We start from the raw sequence: 23,051 nt of genomic DNA, 5'->3' as shown, positions 1-23,051 counted from the left end.
AGTCAAACACTCTGCTCAAAGCAGGGATGCGAGGAAAACTAAGTCCAGTTGCTCGGGGATGTTTGCAGTCACTTTTCACTCTTCCGCATCTCTTCATACCCAATGTGCTTCATCCCCCTAGCAGCCCTCTGCTGAACTCTGTGGCTCAGCCAGTCTCACTTGTCCTGAGGACCTTTTTTTATTTTTGATCTTTTGCATATTCTGAAGACTGAAGAATGTTTTTGCTTTGTGAGAAGATATGCCACTAAACTTTTTCAATGCCAACAGCATCTCATTTCTTTTTTATCTAGATTTGTGTTAATTTATCTTTAGTGATAGACTAGAAGATTGAAAAATAACTGTTTTCAGCTTGTCTGTGATTGCTGTTGCTTAAAATTTTTTAATATTATTTTTAACTTTATTTTCTTTCATTTCTATACCATCAGGGTTTTTATCCATGTACCAAAGGATCTACAGCTTTCATCTGTCATTTCAAGTTTTTTTAACAATAGTAGGGAATAATCCTACAACTTCTGTTATTTAGTGAAAATGTTTTCTGAGGTGAAGTTGAAGTTTTGAACACCAAATAAAAGTGTGCAGTCAGTGAGTAGTATTAGTTTTTTTGATGGGGAAGCCTTTGAAAGAGGAAAAGAACATCCCAGCTGCAGTGGGAACATAAAAATTTTATGTCTTATGTGTTGAGAACTTAAAGAGAAAGGTCAAAAATCTAGAATAAAGATCTTTTGCCAATTAATTTCTATGGGTTTTCATCACTATAAACAAACTTATTTGGCTTTTATGATCAAATTAGTAAGTGTGTGAAATAAGTGCTTCTTTGGTCATCTTTGCAAATCTTTGCAAGCTGTGCAAGTCTTAACCCTATAAATCTTTTAGTTTCTGTGTCAGGTTCTACAACAATCACAATGGCTTGAGATTTTGAGAAAAGATGAAGTACAGCATATGTCTTTAGAATTATTCTGCTCTCTCTGTCAAGGGACTCAGCCTTGGCAGGAAGATGCTATGGGATACATAAATCAGGAAAGTAACCTGTATGTCTCCTGATTTGGTATGCTAGAATACAGCTGTCTCTGTGGTAATATGTTCTTTAATGCTTCATTGAACCTGTTCTTAGAGAAATGAAAATGCATGTGTTTGAAATACTTCTGTAGTTGGCTGGTTGATCAAAATACATTTTTCTTAGCATCTTTTTTTCTTGTTCTTTTCATCATTATCCATTACTTAAAATTATTCTGAGAAGAATGTCTGAAGCTTTCTTCCTAAATTTATTTGAATATGCCTGTATAATCTACACAGAGCAGTGCCTTTTTGGACATGTGATAAAAAATTAATAGGACTTCAAATTTTTTAACACTTGGATCCAGCTGCTGGATATCTTTCTGTATTAAAATCACTTAAAATCTCTTCAGTTCTGTTCAGAAGGCAAATTATCTATGGAGGGTAGATAAAGTAAAACTGGCAGATCTAGTATTTCTTGATGAAATGTGCATGTATTAAAATATGCAGGTCTCAGAGGCAACATATAAAACATACATAATCTATTATAATGAGATTCCAGAAAGTATCATTCACAAAGGCTGAAATGTTTGGAAGTGATATGAAGCTATATGCAGTGCAAGCCTGGCTTTAGATGGAAGTCTGACTTCTGTGAAATTAGTGGGGGAGTTTTCTGTGCAGTTGAGGGAACAATATATCTGTTACTATCACCACTATTTGTATTACAGCATGGGAATATTGTTCTTGAAAGAAAATAAAAATAGAGGTTTAACCCCATTTTACTGAATATCACAAATACACACTGAAAAATCACTGTAGTAGAGATATTTCCTCAACCTCTATTTTCCTTTCCAACACAACGTGATAGAAGGAAGGAGAGAGAAGAGTGTATTTATTAAGAATAGTTTGGAAGAGAGAGGCAGGCTGAATGATACTAACAGATTTTTTTGTTGCTATGCAGATAGTTTGACAGGGCGCTGAATAATTTTTCAATCCCTGTTTTTGCAATACAAGAGCAGCACAGTTCCATATTTCTACATATTTAATTTTTTTGAGTAAAATAGAATGATGTTATCAAGAGTAATTATTTAACTCTGAGTTGTTCTGTCCTTTTCAGAATTATATTTTTAAATATTTGAAATTTGCATAAGTAGTATCCTGTTCTTGCCTCGTAGTTATAAATATACTACTAATATTCTATTAATTTTTCCCTCTTTTCTAAGTTGTATTTATGCCAAGACATGCTATGAACATATTATTTCACATGCAAATTAAACAGATTCTAAGATAGAATTATGTCAGACAGTCCAGCAGTAAGAGTTATGATCATGAATAAACCAAAGATGTTCAACATTACTAATGAGAAATTTGCTAAATAAGGTGTATATATGTCATATTTCATCCCCATTAAATAGATATCAAAATGGATTTGACCATGAGATAATAGAATTTAAAATTTTCCCTTCTTGAAATATTTAATTTATTCTTTGCAAATGTTACTAGTTATTACTAGTGATATCTGAGGACCATAAAAAAAATGTAGGTATTAGCATGTTTGAAAGGCTGTATTTTAGGTTCTGGGTATTAAATCAAATTTGAATACAAGCTTGAATTTAATTACATACTGGTGGAGTTAGGCATTTTGGAGGTATGGCAGATGGGAAGAGGCAGGACTTGTAATGAAGCTGATAATGGGTAAATGAAGGGAGATGTGCTTGAAATATGCCTTCTGCCTTCACTGGGGATGGCCTTCAGCTTGAAATCAGTGTCAATGTGGCTGGGCTTTAAAGCCCCAAACACCTCTATGAGCAACGTGTCTTCTATTTAGGCACACCATTAGAAGCCACCCTCTTGGAACTACAGACTTTAAGTGTGATTGACCAGACCAAAGCAGCAAGCTCTCTGCCTGTTTGGTCAATGGTTCAATGGTCAGATTAAATATGTGGGAAATAAATGAGATTCTTTGACTTCATGTTTATTTGTTGTCCTAAATAGTTCTCTATAAAATTTCATGGTTAAAAGTGGACTTAAATTTTGCTGCACCACAAACAAAGCTCACTATTGCCCCTGGAATACCCATGCTGTTAAAGTTTTTTTTGGTATTATAATTCAGAAATATCTCAATAGGCAGTGTGTTTCAGAGGATAGGAGATAGTATGTGGAAATTTATCTTCCATTGCCATTTATTTAATTTCATTTGATGACTAAAATAAATGGTGAAAATTTCTTCTTGGGTATGGAATATATTGTGATATTCTGTAGCTCTTACATTTGGGTAATTTGGACATGCTCTCTGTGTATAGTTAAAGGTTATATCTATCTTATCTATGTCTTTTGTTAATAATATTAGTTATAAAAAATACTAATTTGTCTTCCCTCTTATTTGTAATATAGTTGTGGAAAGTTCAAGGTGTGAGGTTTGGAAGGGCAGTGCTCAGTATTATTTTTTTCATTTTAGAAATTCTTTCTTGTCTCATGTATGTCCATGGATTTCCTGTTGTTGTAGCTAATCTGGCTTTCAAGTCTTTTTTAAAATGGAATGAAGACATTTGTAGCATTATGAAGAAAAACATACATGTGAAATCTACAAAGAGAAAATACATTACATTTTGTAGACCTTGACATCCCTACTTGAATACAAATTAGGGTTGAATAAAACAGAATGCACAGTTTTATTTGAGTTTCTGAATGTGCCAGTGAAGCAGTAACTGTTCTCATTGGAGGTAAGTACTAGCTGTACTGTTCAGGTAGCTAGGTTCTCAGTGGATACATTGTCAGAGGCTCAAAATTGCTAGCATCAATTCTTGTCAAAGTTTTGGCACAATATTGCTGGTATTTTCTGTGAATACATCTTGTGATTTGAAATGCTACTTAACTTTTAAATGACATATAATTAATATAGGACAATCTTATCTGCTGTCTTTATTGTATCAGCATTACAACCAGAAGAAAAATCACTTATTTCATAGTATGCCCATCATTCTCTATTCTCCCTCCAATCTTATTTTTCAGCTGTGTACTTGCTTGTGAGGTGCTGCTGTTGCAAAAGTCAACAATTATTTGTGCTTTGAAAACATAACTGCAAAATGTAATCAGAGAAATAAGTAGAACAGCAATTACTGTTGGAGCTGTGTAACTCACAGCACTTAACAGAGGAGGAAAAGAAACATGTAAACAAAAACAAACAAACAAATTGATGCATGTGCCTCAAGATGTCAGTGGCCGCAGTCTGCATTGACTAAAACGCCTTTTATCATTCTTAAACATATTCCTACTATAAGCAATCAATATCAAGGGGGCGAAGGCAGGAGGATGCCCCTTTTTGACAAAAAATGTAAGCTTGATTACCTGCATCAATACTATTTTTAGAAATAATTCATCAAGGTTGTACTTAAGTAGATACCTTGATGCCTGTAATAATGTATTTTGAGCCTCTCCTCCCCACTGCAGTAAATCTTGCTGTAGTTAGAAGTAAATTTTTCAGAAATTAGGTCCCTTTTTCTCTGTAATGTTTTCAGGGTCGAAAGCATGCCAAGAATCATTCTGTAACATCCCCTTTCTATACCCATTTTGCTTTTCCATAAGCTTTCATCTAAGCATAATCTGTGTAGTGCTAATGAGATAAACCTCTTTCCACTTAGCTGTTCCAGAAAATACTTTTCTCTTTCAGAACTTGGAAAAACAATAATATACCAAAGCAAACAAAGCAAAAACTAGACATGTTAATATGTCCTCAAATTCATACAAAGCTTCTAATATCTTTTAATAACATTCAGAAAGTCCCCGTGCAACACAAGCATATTTTTTGCAGATCTATCTGGAGAGAGATACGCAGTTTGCTGACTATTTAAACTGCTGAAAGTTATGATCCTTGTTATTGAACTTATTTTCATTATTTCAGTGCAGTTATCAATTTTAGCATGCATCATTGCTCCAAAGGTTCAAGTAATACCACAACTTCACACAGGAGTGCAAAATGAGCTTTCTGTTTAGTCTCAAATACAGCACAGTAATACCAAAACTGCTACAGCTGTTTTCAAAGTAATAAAAAAAAATAATTTCAAATTTTAATACTGAAATGGTGAACTCTAATTTCAGCTTCATGAAGAATGAAGTTGATACACAGTTGCATTCACTAGATGATCACCAATATGATCGCCACTTCTTTTCCAGCTCTACTTCTCATCCCTGCCATGAACACAATAAAAACCACTAAGAAGCCCAAATGTCACAGGCCTTTCCCAGACAAATACAGAATTACAGCCAATATGACCTATTCATGTCCTCTGATCAAAGGAAATAACCGTGTACAGCCTTATTTAGAATTTAAATGCAAGTTGAGGTTTTGCATTAATTTCAGTGACTTTGCAACAAACCTATAAAGAATAAAAAGAAATATATTGACTATTTTTGACTTTCAGAAGACACAGCTGAAAAGTGAGAGAAGAAGGGGGTATGGCTTTGATGTACGTAAAGGGGTACTAAATTATATACGCACCTTTTCCCTTTCATAATACTGAAATTCATAGTAAGCATAGTAAGAATATCATTAATTCTCCATGTGAAAAGTCAGTCTAAACTTTTTTCCTCAATTTGCTTTTCCTCATTTTCAATTAGGAAAGCAAATTCATTGCAAATCAGGGTAGAGGCATGCTGCTATATAACTATGCAGCTGCCCATTCTGTACTTTTTTTTTTTTTTTTTTTAAGAAGAAAATTGATATACTTGTTTACCAGACTTTTTTCTAAACCGTGAAAATTACTGTAAATGAGTATGAAGATGATAACAGAGAAATCAAATGTTCTAAAATAGCAGTTCTTAGGCAATTTAAGCTGTTCCTTTAGAGAAAAGAATGACAGAATTCTCACTGTGATTATGGAAGCATTCTAGACAACTTTTGTTTGTTCTTATTTTAGAATCGTATTTCAAACATTGATTTATGTCTTAAACTCTGCTGCTGCTAGGAAGACCAATTTATAGGATTAAGTTCTTCTGGCTTGGGAAGCTTTGGTGCAGCTGTTTTCATAGTTGATTATTGTGGATTGTTCAACTCTTTTTTTGAATAGTTTTAAGCTGATATATGTGGTTTTTGATTTGGTCTGGATTAATTTCCTGTGTATTGGAACCAGATGGGATGATTTCATAGCGTATGGATTGATCACTTTTATCTTTCTGTGATATTTTAAAGTTGTATCTTTAAAAGTGTCTGCCAGCAGTTTTTATACATAACCCTTCCCATAGAACGGAAAGGAATTCAAACTGCTCTTCTATCCTTTGGCTTTCTGGATGTTCTCTATTAGTTCTCTGCAGGACACACTTTCTACTCCAAAACTTTAGTTTTACTATAGAGGTTAAAGAGATAATACGATTTAATTATAAACTGTGAAAAAGCATGTATTATTTTGAGAGGAAATTGAAAGGCAATCTGCATGAAGTAATGATAATCCCAAGGTAATTTTCATTAAAATTCTGCTATGTTCATATGAATAGCTTATATCTTGTCATGTGCATCAGATGAATATCAAAGCTACCTCAATATAAATCCTAACAGGTGTCTCTAATAGACTGGAGGGACATGAGATTACACTGAAATAATGTAACGGAAGGCTAAATTCTTACTCTCTAGGTTACTAAATAATTCTGGCCTTGAGGGTTTGTAGTTCCTTTAAGAACTAAATTGTCATGGTAATGACCCCGTAATGTAGTAAGAGCTGTGATCGAAGAGAGCACTCACCTCAGTAGTCTTCTCCAGGCAGGAAGGTGGTTCTGTGAGTTGTGCTCAGTGGGATGCTACTAGCTGGAGCAAATTTTATGCTGGGGGAAAGAAGCTGACTTTAGTGTGGTTGATGGAGTGAGTAATTGAAGAGTGCTACTTCCATTCTTCAGATTGGTTGTTTTACTGTTTCTTATGCTGTAGTGCCAAAATCTTATATGAGGTAAAACTATTGTGAATGCTCTGTTTTTATTTCTGATTTCTGTTGTGAGCAGCAATGAAATTTCTGATAACTTAATCATTGGTATTATGTAAATGTGTGGAAAATTACATTATTTAATGTTCGAAATAGGGTGTCAGTAGTGAAAATGTTTACAATGTTTAATATTTTTTTTTCAAACAAGTGACAATAACACATCTATCACTGTATTTTCCATACATTTATGTTTTGAATTTCCAGTGAAATTCAAATTCAATTGAATCAATTTTATCTAATCAGAGCAACCTAGATGACCAGTGTTTAGTGCTACTGCAATGTCTTTGGCATTGATTTTGTTTAATCTTTTAAATCTCCATTAATACAATGAAGAAAATAGGGGGGGGGGGGGGGGGGGGGGGGGCGGGAAGAAGCCAGCAAAAGCCAAGTATCTCAAACACAACGATCACTGTGTAAGATATAAGGTACAGCCAGTATTGCTAGCTTGGTGCACAAAAATGTACAATGCAACCTTGTGTCGATGGTTTGAGTTGCTGTTGGTTTGAAGCACTGCAAAAGCAAGCACGGTCTGATGGGCTGTGGGCAGCCAAGCACACCAGTGTGAATTCTGTATCTGACAAAAGGTAGTCTAAGCTATTGTGTCACTGCTTCTTCGGAAACTTCTCCATGGTAATTGACGTTGACAGGAAAGTAACAGTATTTTAGGGGATTGTGAGAACTGTGAAGTCAATTAGAGATGCAGATGTTTTACTGATGTACCACACTGTGTTGTCCTTCATGTTGATTTCACAACATTATGCAATAATGCAAGCTTATGCAAAAGCTTCGTCTTGGTTAGGGGTTTTATTAAGGTGAGGCTCATACAGCTGTTTGATGTGAAAGAGGCAGTAGCATGTAAGAAAGGTGGGACTGATGCCTTACAAGCACATTAGTTTTAGTAGAACAAGTCTGTGCTACCAGGATACTGCATTTGTGTAGGAGAACGCAGATAAAGGACCTACCTGTCTGCCTCTAGAGAGGGATGTGTAGTTGTGATGACTTCATTATGTTGTGGTTTTAGTTATTCTTTTTTTGGTGTGTAACAGCTAACTGTGTCTGAAAAATCAGAGCACATGACCTTGGCCTGAGATTAGCCTTTCCACCACAGTATTGTAAATGAAATGTGTCAGAATGAGCTGTAAAGTTATCTAAGGCTTATAGAACTCAATGCAAAGCCTGGAAAGTAAGCAGTAGTAAATTGAAATAGTTGCAGTATATCAGGGTGTTAAAAACAAAGACGGCATCTGTTTGAGTTAATGAATATATCACAGTCTTTTCTGATTTCACTGGGAAAGTAATGAATACTAAGGTTTTCACGTTGAAGGATATTTGCATTGCACTCTGGAACATATGCTTCTACATAAAAGTAAATAGGCTGACAGTGTAACAGGGATTCAGTACTGCGGTTCAGTGTTAAACATAGTATTTTTTCAGAGCTGTCAGAAAAGCAATGTGATCATCAGGGTGCAGAACTATTGAAATAATTGAACCATTTTGTGGCTATTTAATTAAATTTCAGCCTAGAATTCTTCAATAGAAGAATTTCAATACACCTTTATGGAGTAACTCAGTGAACTTCAATTTTTTCACAATTCTAAAACTGGGAGTCATAAAGTAGTAACGTACAGAGTTGTATCTCACAGTGTCTAAAGTTCTTACTTGCAAGTGGTTTTTCTTTTGTGAGATGTAGGGTACCCGCACTGTTTTTAAATAGAATAAAATACTTTTTTGGTAACATAAGCATGAAAGCAAATTTTTAATGTACTGAATTGTTATTGACAGCCTTTTTGATAGTACAAACCTGTTTTAGCTAGCAGATTTGTTAGTTCTGTAGTGTTGATGTTATCTAACAAAAATAGATGCAGATGGACAATGACGTATACTCAGGGGAATTGTTATCTCTGCTTTATGAAGAAAGAAACTTTCATCTGGGAGAACTATTCCTATGCCCTATGATATATTCTTCTAAGATGCTCCTTCACTAAATATATCCTAAGATAAGTGGGGTTTGAATGTATATTAAATAAAAGGAGTCTAGCACATGATTAATCACGTGATTTGAGATTAAAATAAACTGTAACCTAACAGAAATGCTCATGCAATCTGGTTTAGTCAATTGCCTGCCTTCATTCACCAGCAGATGCACGTGAAGAGCTCTCTGCCATACAAGAAGACTGCCTGTTGATCTCTATTCATCTCTGCACTTTATCTCTTGGTGGTAGCAAAGCCTCTTGATTCTTTACAGACCTTACCAGACTTACCTCAGTGCTTTAAAGTTATACGCTAAGCTTTCACCAAAAAAAAAAGGCATTAATTATTTGTGGCAGTCAGAGCAATGAGACATTGAGGAAAAAAAAAAGTCACAGCAAACTACTCTTTAAAAAATAGATTCTAAAACTGAAACATAGAGATAATCTTACTTCAACTTATTAAGTATGCCTTGTAAGCAATAAATCAAATCACTTTGCTGTATAATACAATTACTGCTGTAATTTGTAGTCACTACAGTTTGTGCTGAGGTATAACAGGAGACTTGATTTTATGCAGGCTATTGACAGAGAAAGCCCTAGCAACTTTAGCACAGGGACATCCTTTGGACTTATTGCCACTTAATTTGCAGATGATTATCTCAGTAGACCTAATAGCTGGTTGTGTCTACCTGTTACAGGGTCACTTATGTCAAGATCGTGCGTATAAAGAAGATCAAAATACTCCATTGTTAGAAACATACAACCTGGTGCATCATTTCCCTTTCCATTAGGCTCTGCTGTATCAGAGCACTCTGTCTGGTTTGTATTTTTTCTAGCAGGTTGTCTGAGGACAGTAGGTGACTTTTCTACATGCAGTGAATTATTTCAATGAACAACTTAGTGATTTTTCGTAGTCTTCTGCATTTGATTAATGTTTACTAAATTAATTATGATTTGACAGAAATAGATTTTTAACTGTCAGGTTTCACATCTAAAACTGAACATAAAATTTACTGTCACAAGTTAAGATAAAAAGAGATGTTTTTGCAGGGACTGGAGGCTTGTCTTGTCATCCAGGTTCTCTATTACTTCCCTACTAGCTGACATCAGCCATACAATAAAATACAATAGATGTCATATTACAATTGAGAATTCTTTTTCTGATTAACTCCTGTGCTTAATCTGTATCCTGAAAATCATTTATGGCTGTTCATTCCCCACTGCCATTTTGTGTCCCTCCTCCTGTTAGCTCTATGGTATTTTAAGAATGATTCGTTTTCCACCTGTCTGCTCCTTCACAAATAATAGTGATATTTTTCCATATCTAGTGCCTTTTCTTTTAATTTAAGGAGAGGGATAGTAAGAGGGACACTAAGAAAAAAAAAAATAGGTTTTCAGTTCAGTTGGAAGGGACACACCAAGTAAAGCTAACAGACTATATGGTCACTTTTTCTGTGCCAATAAAGTAAAACCATCTTGGATTCTCCTCTATTTTATTTTTATTTTTTTTATGATTAGACTGAATTTCACAGTTTTGTTCCTACTTAATATTTCCACTGTCCCTATAGCACCTCTTTGTACTATTTCCTCTTCAGACAAACGCAAAATCTGTTCTGACATTTGTTTGTTGTTGTTGTTTTGGTTATTTTAGTGCTTAACTGGTCCTCAGACAGAAGTTTGTATTGAGAGGTATTTCTGGAAGTTTTAGAAGTGGGATTTTCTTTCCATCTGAACTGCCTACCATGAAATGAAACTGTGCTATTTTTCTAAACTTAGATTGAGTAAAAATCCTGTTGAGATTACATATCTATAATCAGCAATTAAGACAAAATTAGCTTAGAATAGGTTAAAAATCATAAACCTTAGAAAAGGAGGATCTGATATGAATTAGCTGGTATGTGATGAAGTTGGCATTGCTGCATAACTGAAAGAGTGATTGCTTATCACATCAAAGACGTTATGCAAACAGAATTTCTTGGCTGACAGCAGGCATATCAGCCAGCAATTACAAAATACACTGCACAGACTTTACCATGAGCTAGGCAGGGCCATGAGCATTCTGTCTTGAAAAAATTCTAAGCACAGTCCATTTTGTTGTAATGGCAGAGTATTCCATCTCCATCCTGTCAGTGCAGTGCAGAGATGATGCTGTTGGGCAAGCAGAGGTGGCGGTGTGAGGAAAAGCGTAATGACAAAATCACAGTACAATACTGACATGCAAAGTAAGACCATTTACTTTTGCCATCAGCAGTGTTCTTAGACCTGTTGCCTCCCTGCTGAAACCGAACCCTATTGTTAACATTCTTACAAAAAAGGATGGACAGTGATTTCAGTACATCTGTCATTTTCTAGTTCAAGTAGTTGCTCTAGTCTTGTTGTCACTTATCATAAGATTGAGATTGCAGTGTAGAGTAGGATGTACAAATGATGGCACAGGGTGGATCATTTGCCAAAAGGTCAGGTAGGGGTTTTTCAGAAACTTTGTCTCTATTTCCTTCTCTTTCTAGTTGGTGTTTGCAGAAAGAAAAGCTGTGGAGGAATCTTGCAGAGATAATTGTGCGAGTAAAGAAAGATTATCAGCTGCAGCTCATTGTCACTGTCCTGTTTTTAAAGATTAACATTGTCATGCACCAGCAATCTGCTGATGAAACAGTTGATGCACATGCTACCTTGTGTGTCTTAGGCAAAATCAGACAGAACAGTTTAAATAGTCACTTCTTCCCAAACTGAATCACTGAGCTTTGAACTGAAATGCTCTAAAGTAGGTCAGCAGGGATAGTAACCTCTTTTTACTGCTTTAGCTTAAGCCTAAACTTAAGATATGGTCAGTGGTCTCTATCTGGCCAATCCTTACAACATCCACAACGCCCAGCTAAGGATCTCCAAGTGAAGTACTCTCTTGGCTTCTCTGATTGGCTGCAGCATGTGTGATCGTGCTTGTTTGAAGTCAAATACTCAGTTCACTTGAAATTGCAAGGATAAATGAATTATATTGGCTACACGCAGAGTGTTACTGTGTATTCTTTTCCGATATATTTTCTCTTAACAATTTAAAAGGATATTTTCCTCATTTGGCATGATGCATTTAAAATATATTACATCTCGGGAATTCTAGTTCTCTTGTTGCCAATTTGACCTTCATGTAAATACAAATAAATCCTGTTGTGTATTGCATAGATTAGTCCTTAAAGGATATATAACTTGTGTATCCTAAAGAAAAACTGGTAGCTCAGTTTTGGATGAAGGTTAGTTACCTCCTGGGAGCTACATATAATTTACATAAAATCTTAATGTTTTAACTTTATTAGGCAATAAATCATCTAAATTCGACCATGTAAGACATAGAAGAACATTGCTAACTGAGAGCTCTCACAAGAAATATTAGACTAAGAAAATAAAGCAAGCTAGATGCAAGATTTTATCAAAATGCTGCTCAAAAATGTAAGGATCCTAGACAGTATTTGCCATGGCATTACAAATGCCACTTCAGTGGTATTTGCATGCTTTACTGACTTCTGTGTGGGCATCATCATACTATTTCACTTTGGAAATAGAAATGAGATATGTGGATGAAGTAACTTGCACAGCATCCTCAGAATTTGGAGTTGGGTAAGCTGTTGAACTTACATTGTCCAAGTGCTACACTACTGTCCCTTTTCTTCCACTACTCTTTCTCATAATAACAAGGACCTAATTTAATCAGCAAGTCTCTCTCTGTTCCCTTCTCTCTTGATGTATTCTAAAAAGATCCAGTGAACCCTTGACCTTGGTGTATTTGAGCTAAAAATTCATCAAATCATAGAATATCCTGAGTTGGAAGGGACCCATAAAGATCATTGAGTCCAACCCCTGGTTCCACGCAGGTCTGCCCAAAAATTCAGACCATATGACTAAGAGCATAGTAAACACTTCTTAAACTCTGACAGACTTGGTGCCATGACTACGTCCCTGGGGGGCCTGTTCCAGTGCATGACAACCCTCTCAGTGAAGAGCCGTTACCTGATATCCAGCCTGAACCTCCCCTGTCACAGCTTGACACCATTTCCCTCAGGTCCTATCTCAATCATTAAAGAGAGTAGATTGACGCCTACCCCTCCACTCCCCCTTGTGAGGAAGCTGTAGGCTGCAATGAGGTCTCCCCTCAGCCTCCTCTTTCCCAGGTTGAACAAGCCAAGTGACCTTAGCTGCTCCTCATACATCTTCCCCTATAGGCCCTTTACTATCTTTATACTGTGAATTTGAATATAGTTCAAGATTTATTTTTTTAAATAAATTTTCTATTACTTTATGATTTTAGCTTGACTTCTAAGTATGACTTCTTATAAACAAGAACTATTAACTGTAAGTTGGAAAGGCGTGGTTTTTTTGTTGTTGTTGTTTTTTTGTTTGGTTAGTTTTGGTAAAATAATTGGCTATACTTGTAAGATACTGTGAATACAATTCTTCAGTGTAAGTTAAGACTTGCTTCTAAGTCCCCAGAAAGGGGAAGGAAGGCAGAGAGAAAACTTGGACCCAAGCAATAGTAGCTGGGAAACCTATATTCATGAGTCTGGGTGATTGGGGGGGAAATGAAAATAATTTTCTGAGTAAGCAGACAATGCATAGAAAGACTCCTTATCACAAATTTCTTATAATTGGCCAATCTAACTTAGTATGTCTTCATGAATACTAATAAATTTCAGATACTGTCTCCTGAGTTACCAAATTATCTTGCACCTTATTAAAGAAAAAAAAAAGTATATGTCCACAGTAACATTTTTTTGTCGTAGTTCTTTGCATATGACCCCTTTTTCAATCTACTTCTCTCAGGAAAAAATATATTTTAAAAGTTATTATAAGGCACTGCAACAAAATACTCATTCTGTTCTTTTCCTTGATACAAACTTTATTCCCAGAATGCAGAATCCAAAATTCAGTGCTTCAGAAATTCTTTGGAAATAATGGGCAAATGTTACTATGGTTACAGAGCTGCTCCCATTTGCTTCTCTTTTTCTGCCTAAGTAGTGAGAGTGGAAAGGGATTTTTTTTTATTCCAACAGTTTGTATGATGCTTTGCAGGGGAGACCCATCTCCACTGAAATTCTTCTAAAACATTTTTAAACTATTATATTTTGTGCCCTGGACTTTTCTGAAGTTGTTTATCCCTATTTTTTGAAAAACAGTTGATGAACAAGGTGTGTGTGGGGATAATGTAGTCCTAAAAAGATGTAGTGAAATTGGGATTCAGCAACCATCCTTCTTCAATCTAATGATCTTCAGGTATAAAATATTCAGGTTGTCCTATTTATTGAGTTACCTTTGCCTCAGGAGTATCTGGCACTGATTAAAATAATCATCATAAAAATTAAAGCACAATTTACTCTTACAGTTTCTTAAATGCAAATAGAACAAAGTAATGCTTTCTTTTTTTTTTTTTTTTTTTTTTTTTAAAGTAAATGTTTTTTGTGTCCTTTTCTTTTTTTCTCTAAAATAAACCTCTGAACCCAGAAAGCAGCCTCTGCTGCTTCACTTTTTTGTGGATACTTGCATAGATACTTGGAAAGTAATTTCTAGTAAGGCTGAATTTAAATGTTTGTGAAAACAGTTCTGATTTTCTTGTCAACAAAGCATCAGCAGCAGCTCTTCCTTAGGATGAAAATACATCTGGAAGCAGCCACTGGCAGGATAATGCAACTGAATTGTTCTCCTGAGGATAATAAGCAACCTCTTTTAAAGTAGCAATGATATGGCATAAATGTACTCTCTCGGGACAGAATAAATGATACATTTCCCTGGGGGTCATTATGATTCTGCTGCAGAAAGCATACTGTGAAAAGATAATGCAAATGAAAGATGTTTGTCATAGAAACACACAAGAGTTTATGTGTTTGTTGTTTTTTGTTTTCTTGTTTGTTTTTCTCCCCAAAAAATCATTTGGGAATGAGAGGACACTTTGTTTTACAAAAGCTGAAGACCTGCAATATTTTACATAGCCCCATTAGGAATAGATTTTTTTTCTGGCTGCCATGATAGCATATGTTTTACGTGGGAATGTCACTGTGGTTATTGTTAACATTTTCTGACACTTTTTTTTAATAATGTTGAATTTTTACTAGCTCATAACTTTGCCAAGCAACAAAGTGTAATTTTCCTTTCTGAATGGCTTTTCAAGATTCATATATAGGTATATATATTCATATTGCCTTTATTGTTTTATTTTCTTATTTCAGCCAAAGTAGTTGCAGAAGTCTCTGAGAGTTAACCTAAGGAAGTAGTATAGTGCTGGACTTTTCTATTATTATTTTTATTTTTTTTTAAGTTTAGATATTTCTTTCCCTTCGGTCTCTTGAACCTTTTTCTTTTTGGAAAAACTAGGCTTTGGTGCAGAAACTTAATTGGATGGCCTTTAGCACTATTGTGCCTTCCCTGCCCCTGTGAAAACCTGTCCATATTTTTTAAATCACAAGACTAAGAATTTTGGCCAATTTTCAGAAAAGTGTATTGCTGTTGTAGTCGATCCTTTCCCAACTTTTCTGCCTGAGCAGGCTCTATATCATCTGTTCTCACACAGCATCTACATGTTCAGACTGTTAATGAACTACCTCTTCAGACTAACTGAGCATGCACTGCCAGCTACAACTTTGGAAAGTGAAAGGACTGGAAATTTGCCATCCTGAAGGGTAACTGGTGCCTCATGATGCTTGGAGCTTGAAGGAAGGGTGCAGAAAAAGGGCACTTGGTCAGAACTGGGAGTTGGTGCTCTCATAATCCCCTTCTGGTGGGGGGGGGTGAGGTGGGGGAACACAAGGAAATGTACATAGGAATAGGGTAGGATTTATGTGAAAGAGATACAAGCCTTAAAAAAAAAAAAAAAAAAAAAGGAATAGCTACTGTAACCTTGGTCTGGGAACATTAGTTTTAAAGCTGAAGAGCGAAAAAGGACAAGAAGCAGTGCCCGATGGAGGAAAAAAATCTTTCTTGGATTGCATGGCCTTTGCTGACACAACAGAAGTGGTGACACTAGAGTGCTTCGTGTGATGTGTTAGAGATAGCTGAAGACTTTTCAGCACTCTAGAAAAAATTTTTTTTTCTTTTTGCACTGGCAGTCAACTGTACTCTTGAGAAATGGGGTGGAATGGAGGAGAGTAACAGCAAAAATGCTGGAAATTGAAGTTAAATGTTGAAAATTCAAGAGGACTGCAGATACGAAGGTGAGTAAAAAGGGCTGAGAGGAGTCTGAAGTTTCAGGAGGGGAAGTGGGGGACCCAAGAGACTTTTAGACTGCCATTGTCAGAATAAAGATTAGGAACGAGAGAATAAAGATCAGGAAGGAACACAGTAAAAAGAATCTAGTTTAGGAAACAAAAAGCTCAAAAACACTGAAATGGATGTTGGAGCACTGATAAACCACTGCAGACTTAAATACTTTAATGAAGTGCAATATGTTTTTTAAACACTTCTCAATTTTTGTCCAAACATGGTATTTTTTTTCTCCATATGATTTTCAAAACATTATGGAGGATGCTTCAAACAATGTCTGTTTCTCATTCTTGCTGTCATACCAGGTGACTCTCTGCCAAAGAATTTGGACTGTGTGTAGTATGATAATGTAAGATTCACATGTTAAGGAATCTAAATAACTCAAGTGCTTACAGTTCTGTTTTGTTTTGCTTTTAAAGAGGTAACACAAACAAGTTTAATTTTTGTATTTCTGTGAAATTTATCTTCAAATATTTGATTTAAATTTTTGAGAGGTCTCTTGAAATCAGAAATTAAACAGATTTAATTACAGCTGACAATATCTAAAGAAATAAGTGGAGAGTTGTTTGAGATAAACATGTGATAGGTAAAGATTTTATGTATTTTTATATTTTACTGGAGGAAAAGAACAAGCAATTTTCAAAATAAATGCTAGTTCTTGAGTCCTCTACCCATTTACATGTAAAAACGTGAAACAGACTGTGCTGTTCCCAGAATGATCTGGCTTCCTAAGCATCACTAAAAATAGTTTAGCTGTGACTGTCTAAGTTACTGTAAGTACTTAGTACATACTGTACTATGTAAGTTACTGGAGAATGTTTGGTGTCTTAGTTGGGCTCTATTGGTGTTATGCTCAAATAACAGTTTCTTTAAGATAGCTAGTAAAACTCAGAGAGAAATAGCAATCAATATTTAAGAGGAATTTATTAAAGGAAAATGTTATCTTCTTCGTCTAGCTCAGTTTACAGTTTTATGCATTCTTCAATGTTAGTCACATGTCTATAAATGTATTTGTTGATTTCTAAAACTGAATTCAATATAAGATGAAAGTGAGTGACTGAAATTTACATAGAAATCATTTGCCATTTTTAAAGATAGAGTTCCAACTTACCACAATGCACAAACTTCTTAGTATTGTAAGAGTAGTGCCTGCTCTTTAATGCTTTGTGTAGGACAGTGACAGAGAGGTAAAGTACATCTTAATACCTTAAAAAATTAAAAGTAATGATTGCATTTAAGACTTCACAGCTTTATAACACTAATAGATATCTCATTAAGAACATGCTACCACTGTCCAAATATGCAAGTTCATTAAGTAAAAAGTATTTTCTGGGTGATTCTTTGTCTCAAGTTGTTCGTACCTAAAAATTGCTGTGTAGTTGTGCCTATCATGACTGTGGTTGTCCTTGACCTCATGTATCTCACCGCATATTCCCTGACATGGAAAGTCTTACACATACAAATTTTTAGATGACCAAGCACTGAAAACAAAGAGCGATTATGGATTCTTTACATATTCAATCCACCATATAAAGTTAGAGCAGAGTGTTCAAATAGTAGGTTTTGGATGTATGGAAATAAAGGCAGCGGGGGAAAGTACTGCAGTACTTTCCATGGCAGGTTTACTGTTTAAGAAATAGTTTTCTTCTGAGTATTGATAAACAACACAATACTTAAAATAGTGCAAAAGGGACAAAACTGCAGAATGTGTAAGTTATCATTCAAAACCTTGCACTTCAAAGCTAAAAAAAAAAAAAAAAAAAAAAATCCTTCTGTCTTCAGCTTTCTGAGGTGCTGATTGCTGCAGCTGGGATGTGGGTTTGTAGCTGCACTGCATGGATGTGTGGGATTTGGGAGTGGGTGTAGGAACTCGCTTCAGGGCTTTTTTGCTCTTTTTGAAACCATACACATTTCTTTTTCCTTCATGCTGATAGGACTTTCAACTGTACATTTAGAGAAGAACTAAACATTTGGAGAAGACTGCTGAAAGGGGGGGCAAGCTCACTGCCTGCACTTCAGTTATTTTTTCAGTCATTGCTGGGCACTTATGTAAAGCTTCAACAATCTTTTTCTTGTTGTTGTTTCAATTAAACTAAGCAGTTCTGCTGCTCTCTATCTACTGCTTTTTCTGAAAACAGATGAAGTGACTGAATAGTGTTCTTTTCTGGTACTGAATTATAATGCTTCATAACATGAGTCCAGTAACTTAAACTAAATAATGTCAACCTAGTTTACAGGGAATCTAATTCAGAAGGATAGAGCTTAAATTTTACACAACACAGATGGTGATTTTTATTTTTATCCTCTGTTGTAATGAAAATTTGTAACAACAGTTTTAAACTTTTAATCTAAGAAGGTTGTCAGTCCAAAGTTTGGTCAAAATTAGGACAAAAGTAAATTTTTGACCCTTCAGCAAATCTAGATATCTAGTCCTGCAAAAACTGACCTGTAGTTGAATATTTTTAGGAAATAAAGATAGAAGGTGGCATGGAGATGACAGTTTATAAGTTTTTACTCCATGGAAGCAGAGCACATTAATATTGCAAGCGATAAAGGTTTTTGTTTGTTGTCATGCAGTAGGAAGCATTCTGAGTGACTCCAGCATTGTTTTTCTCTTGTCAACAAGATCATTTGAAGAAAAATAGTTGTGTTTCTAAAATAATAGTCTCTCCTGTCAAAGAACTGCTGAGTACTTGGTTCTGCTACAAGGACTTTTATGAGAGGAGCAAGAATAATTTAGAAACATCAAGAAAAAAATGGCTATGCTTGGATGTTTAGAGAATCTACACTGTCTGTTTAGCTATAAATGTGCTGTGGCAGTCAGGAACACTTGCCAAATCTCACTGCAACCAAACTCCACTTTACTTTAAAAGTCTTCATTGTGTTGTGTTTTTTTTTTTTGTTTTGTTTTTTTTTTTTTTTTTTTGTTTTGTTTTGTTATTGAGAGGAACTGACTCTGACTTAATTTATCGTATGTCTTCTTCATAATCTGGGTATTCAAAAAAATAAAGATGAGTCTCAAAGAAGAGCTTAGGCCTTTAAAATCCTTTACAGCAATTCAGTTATACTGCCATGAAGTATACGCTTACATTTCTCTCATATTGTATTTGTGTATGAGAGGGTGTTCCATGGCATGTATAAAAGATGGAGAGAGAGAATGAAGAAGGAACAGAGGATTAAAAACATAATAAATTCACTTTAAAATACATTGTATCAAGTTATATTACTTATGGGCATTTTTCAAATCCTGAAACTAGGCATCCAACACCTTTTGATTGTGTTTGCCTAGAAACGTATAGCTGTCAACTACTTGAGGTTTTGCACTGATAGAAAATGTCAACAATTCCTAATTGTTCATACCAATGCTAAAAACCTGCCTGAGTTTTAATACTGACATTTTCCACAAAGTTTTATAACTCAGTGTCAGCACAGGTTTTCCTAGTTATACCTTGTTTTATATTCTAATTAGGTACAAAAATAGGGGGGAAAAAAGCTAATAATATATGCTCTTGGGTCTGCTTTTATAATGGCATTTACTTCTCTCTTCATTGAGGGAATCTACATTATTATGGTCTCCTTGACATCTTGAAAGCATGCTCTTACAACTCTCTGCTAAATACAGGGTATCTTAGATGTTTTTCAGTATCTGCATATGGTGTTTTGGTGGTGGTGGTGCTGGCGGTGTTACTGTTAAATTGGCAGTATCCTAAGACCTCTAAAATTGTTCCCCATCAACGTTTACTTTCTGATGGAAATACTGTGACTTTTATATTGTAAAAGTTGGTTGGTTTAATTTGTTGCTTTGTTAGTGTGACATCTTTTGTTTGTTTGTTTTTTTAATATAAGAATATCTTTCTGTTGCCTCTAGCAGAAGAGATACAATACTGTTAACCAATATACATACAAAAGAGATTGCAGTTCTATAATTCAAAAGCTAAGCACAGTGTAATTATGACGTACAAATTGGATGTTTACATTTATCTGAGCACAAGTGTATCCCAACAACTGAGTTACAAATCAGTATTAATTTATACAAGTGAGGGCCTGGTTCTCAACTTCAAACAGCTGTTAAAGGAAGAGATGAAATTTATGAAGATATCTGACAAAAACTCAGATACTGGCAAACTGTAGATGCTTTCAAGCAGCAACCAAATTATTTTCCCTGTTTTTTTTTACTCTGACTTTTATCAGTGTGAAGGCATTACACTATTCCCTCCGAAAACAGAGATATCTAGGGAAGATAAAGTAAGGGAAAAATCTATAGCTGAATCTATTATTCACCTCTTGCCTAAAACAAGAGAAAAGCACATTGCTGCAGTGGTCTAATGAGCCCATCTGTGTTGGCCCTCAACACTTAATGAAAGAGTTGAGGTCTCTCCAGTCACAAATATTATTTTTAGAGTAAGACACAAAGGTAATAGATTTTACTTCCGATTCCACAAGAATCCGATTCCACTTGGAGCACTCAGAACTCAAAACTTGAGCATGTACAGAGCAAATTGGCTTGGAGAGACAAAGGGGTAGGGAAGGCATTTTACAATTAATGTAGAAGTAGACTACCACTTAAAACTTTACTTGTATGGCCAGTTTAGGTTTCAGTGATCTTGGGTACTTCCCTATTCATTCATAAAATGATCTTTTTCCCTGTTGAGGATAAATTTTGAAAGTAAAACTGCTATAACTCACTGAGATAGTGATAAAATGTGAGGGTGATATGGTTCAAGAAGGGTTATGCTTATAAAAATATGAATAGAGCAAGATTGATTGCTTCAGAACATCGATGCTAAACTTTCTTTCTTATTCCCTTTCTGTACTGCCACTAACCTGAAGTTTTCTGATGGAAAAGACAGGAATAGCCGCTTAACCAGACCTAAGACCTTGCTCCTCTCACCCCCTAATGAATGTTAGGGGAACCATTCTGATAGGTCTCTTATTATCAGGTCTTTCATTTTGACTTGAAATAACTTTCTTTCTGAAGCTTTTTCAAAAACTGACCTTTTCATAACGCCTTCTAATAAATTGTCACATTCTGATTAAAATTATCTCGGGGAAAAAAACCTGGCTTACTGTAATTGCAAGGGCTTGCCTTTAACTTCCATTTTAGGGGGACGGGGTGATCGTACATGCACAAACTCAAACCTTTATGACACTTCTGACCAACCCTTATTTTTATGGAGTGTCCGTGCTGTTCTCAGCAACAGGATTTTTTCTGATCTTCCTATTTAACTAAAAAGCTTTGGTATCTGTAGAGCCATACAACAAACACTAAGCAAGAACTAACATTCTCCATAATTGATTAAAGCCTAGCACATTTTTAAGCTCTTCTCATCAGGCCACCTGGATTTTGGAAGCAGATGTGCAAAATTCTCTATCTCCTTTCATTCCAATTTAGTAATAAAGGAGCATTTTCACGGCCATCTGATTCTTTTCACCTTGTATTCATGATAGGTTAAAATACCCTTGCTTACTGTATAATTACTTGACCAGTTAGTTGGTAGACCTCGGGGCTGTTTGTATTTTTGTTTTTTTTTTTTTTTTTTTTTTTCATGTGGCAAGAAACAGAAGTGAGTCACAATTACTCCCCCTGAGAAAAAGAAAGGATGAAACACAAAAGAATTCTTTGCTTTCAAGGACACTAGAGCTGCACACCTCATACACCATCCCTTCCTCAAGACCATACTGAATTAAGATATATCTTGAAATTACCTTTTGTAGCCTCCTGGATGAGGACTGCTTGTAAAGCATGGTTAGTTATCTATCTAGGAGTTACAGACATGTAAAGCTGTGCCACACTTCCATTATTCAGACATATTTTGTCAGTCTATTGAACTGTTTGATACCTAAGAAAATTGTTCCCTTTCAATTAAACAATGTTTTCTATCATTTTGAAAAATATTTCAAACTAACATGTTTTTAATTTCCTGCTTCCTTGAAGTTTAGAAGCTTCTTCACAGTTAAGTATAGGAAAGAACCTTTCTCAGACTTCTCTGTCTTCAAATGGCTCCCTTTCCCACTGTATTCTAACATCCATCTCTCTCGGAGACAGCGGTCAGCACACTGGGTTTTGCCTTAGCTACTATACTAAATTTCCTTGGGAGCATGGGAAAAGTGGAACCTATACCACTAGCTCATAGCAGTAATCTCCACTTGGTTTTGGCTCCATGTTATGCAACTTCTGAGAATCACCACAGGAAAGTAAAATGTACCAGGAAAATATCTATCCTGAGATATGATTTTTATTTTTATTTTTTAATGTTAAATCTTTGGGGTATTTTTAATATGTCATTGCATACATCTGTAAGGCATCACTAAAATAAACATAGTTTCCTCAGGTGCCTGGCAATACGTCATATTTGTTTACTCTATGAAATAATTTTTGCATAATCATTACAAACACAGGGACTGAAAGGGTTTCCTGGATCACCAAATACAGCAAAACATTGCTGTAGGCAACTGTATCATACAAACCCTCAATAAAGTCATGGAGTTTCATTTGAAGTTAATGAATTTTGCTCTTACTCACCCTTCTGAAAAGTAATTCTGCTTGCCCACTTGTCTGATAATTAAGAAGAGGTTTCCATTCTAAATTTGTTCCTGGATATGTCATTCCTACTTTTTTTTTTTCCCCTTAGCAAAAGCATTGTCTTTTTCAAAGTCCTCAAGATGTTTATGGAGATTTATTGTGAATTTTCAATTCAAATTTCATTTTACTTAAATCTATTTTTTCCAAATAGATAATTAAAGAAAATGATAATATAATATGTCCTCCTGGATATAGTTGGCTTGGATCTGAAATATATTTTCCTAGGTATATTGATTCATGAATGCTCCTGAGATTATTTACTTTATGAATGGCTTTACTGTAGAACATAAACACTAG

This window comes from Netta rufina, assembly GCF_964035555.1.
Source record: "Netta rufina genome assembly, chromosome: 12".
In the NCBI taxonomy this organism is placed as follows: Eukaryota; Metazoa; Chordata; class Aves; order Anseriformes; family Anatidae; genus Netta; species Netta rufina.
The sequence above is the reverse complement of the archived record's forward strand: the minus strand, read 5'-3'. Positions refer to the sequence as shown.